General features: G+C 58.5%; 1 protein-coding gene across 1 annotated transcript in view; it reads left to right on the top strand.

The window, feature by feature from the left end:
- FERMT2 (fermitin family member 2) overlaps positions 1 to 2,586 on the top strand; it is a 55,373-nt gene that overhangs the window by 839 nt on the left and 51,948 nt on the right. The gene's annotated exons all lie outside the window — the stretch shown is intronic.

Raw genomic sequence — 2,586 nt, 5'->3', positions numbered from 1 at the left:
GTTCCCGGGACCCTCCACAAACACACACACACACACACACGCACGTATCCCCCCCCCACCCCAGGCATGGTGCCTTGCCCCGGCATCCTCCCGGCATCCCGCCCCGGCACCCAGCACCCTGCCCAGAGCGGTGCTTCAGCTCCCAGGGCAGTGCTTGAGCACCCATCACCCTGCCCCAGTACAGTGCCGTAGCTTCCAGTACAGTGCTTCAGCTCCCAGGGCAGTGCTTGAGGTCCCAGTACGCTGCTTGAGCACCCAGGACCCTGCCCCAGTACAGTGCCTTAGCTCCCAGTATGGTGCTTTAGCTCCCAGCATCCTACCCCAGTACAGTGCTTGAGGTCCCAGTAAACTGCTTGAGCACCCAGGACCCTACCCCAGTACAGTGCCTTAGCTCCCAGTACAGTGCTTTAGCTCCCAGCACCCTGCCCCAGTACAGTGCTTGAGGTCCCACTATGCTGCTCAAGCACCCAGAACCCTGCCCCAGTACAGTGCTTTAGCTCACAGTACAGGGCTTTAGCTCCCAGTTCAGTGCTTTAGCTCCTAGCACCCTGCCCCAGTACGGTGCTTCAGCTCCCAGTACACTCCTTGAGCACCCAGGACCCTGCCCCAGTGTGGTGCTTTAGCTCCCAGCACCCTACCCCAGTACAGTGCTTTAGTTTCCAGCACGCAGGACCCTGCCCCAGTGCGGTGCTTTAGCTCCCAGTGCAGTGCTTTGGCTCCCAGTACCCTGCCCCAGTACAGTGCTTTGGCTCCCAGTACCCTGCCCCAGTACAGTGCTTTAGTTTCCAGCACCCAGGACCCAGCCCCTGTGCAGTGCTTGAGCTCCCAGCACCCTACCCCAGTACAGTGCTTGAGCTCCCAGTGCGCTGGCCCGGCACCCAGGATCCTGCCCCAGTGCTGTGCTTTCATTCCCAGCACCCAGCATCCTGCCCAGCTCCCACCACCCTGCCCCAGTACGGTGCTTCAGCCCCCAGCACCCTGCCCCAGCACCCAGGTGCTTCAGCATCCAGGCACCCAGCATCCCACCCCAGTACAGTGCTTTAGCTCCCAGTTCCCAGGACAGTCCTCAAGCATCCAACCCCCAGCACCCTGCCCCAGTACAGAGCTTTAGTTCCCAGTACAGCATCCAACCCCCAGCACCCTGCCCCAGTACGGTGCTTTGGTTCCCAGTACAGCATCCAACCCCCAGCACCCTGCCCCAGTACAGAGCTTTAGTTCCCAGTACAGCATCCAACCCCCAGCACCCTGCCCCAGTACAGAGCTTTAGCTCCCAGCACCCTGCCCTGTCCCCAAGCACCCTGCCCACCCCAGGTCCCAGCCCTCAATCTGCCCAACACCCTGCCATACCACCCTCTCCTAGCACCCCATCCCACCTCTGGGCTGCCCTAGCACCCCTCCCCAGTACCCCCCCTCCAAGAAGCCCCCACTCCCCGGGAGCACCCACGCTCCCAGCCGGGTGCTGCCACCTCCCCACCACCTTGACCCAAAAAGACCCAAACTTTCACATCCTGGGGCGGGTTTCCCTATGGCAGGGGTGTCACCCCCATCCACCGGCTGCTTCGCACGCTGGATTTTACACCCAGCTGGGAAACGACATCATTTTTGGGGCGGAGGGGGGTGTGTGTGTGTGTGGATTTTTAGGGAGTGCTCTGCAGTTTAGAGAAAGCTTTAATCTTGAAGTTGTCGCTGGCTCCACGCTGCTTTGGAGGAGGGAAGCGCCTCCGAGGGCTCTTTGTGATTAACGGGATGGCATGGAAGGGAGGGAAAGGGGGGGACACACACACTTGGGGGACACCACGGTGCCCAGTGGCTTTGGGTACAAAGAACCCATTTGTCTGGGACGCGGGGGAACGTGTGGCCGGAGGAGCCAGGGCTCCTGGCCGAAAAGCCAGCGCCCTGAGACACCGGCAACGGGGAGCTCTGTCCCGCCATCCCTCCCACCTCGTCCTTTTTTTTATCAGCTTTTTACTGCTCCGGGTGTGTTTACCCAACGGTATAGTCCGGGCTGATGACTGTAATTGCGCAAATAAAATATTAATTGCCGGGTCCCCGCGCGTGCCTGCGGCTGTGGGAGTAGCGGAGCTGTCAGCTGCAGGTCCCGGGGAAAGGCAAAGCCCTGGTGTGGCTTTGAAAAGACCATCTTCCCCCTCCCTCCCTCCCTCCCTTCCCCCTCCATGCTTAGGTTTTGATTTATTAATTATCTGAAGCTAAAGGAAGGAAGAGACGGATATAAATATGCTTGTTTCAAAAGGAAGCGAGCGCTCGCATCAAAGGGTCTCGTGCTGGAGATAGCCTTGACTCTCCGAAAACTTGATTTATTTTTTTTTGTTCATTTTTATTTTTTTTTTAAGATTTGCTGAAGTTGAGAACTCGGTGGCTCAGGGAGGGGGGAAAAAAAAACCCAAACCCAGCAGCTTTCTAGAGATGATAAAAAGCCATCCCCTTGATCACAGATGAATTAACGATGCTCCCCTGGGTTTCGAGCCGCGCTGGGTGTCGGGGTTTGGGAGATGCTGGGGCCGAGTTGTGTGTGTCAAATCCGGGCGCCTGCACGGGGACGAAACCCAGCGAGGACTTAAATTAGTG

Source organism: Calidris pugnax, unplaced genomic scaffold, assembly GCF_001431845.1.
Source record: "Calidris pugnax isolate Ruff unplaced genomic scaffold, ASM143184v1 scaffold10, whole genome shotgun sequence".
In the NCBI taxonomy this organism is placed as follows: domain Eukaryota; kingdom Metazoa; phylum Chordata; class Aves; order Charadriiformes; family Scolopacidae; genus Calidris; species Calidris pugnax.
The sequence above is the reverse complement of the archived record's forward strand: the minus strand, read 5'-3'. Positions and strand labels throughout refer to the sequence as shown.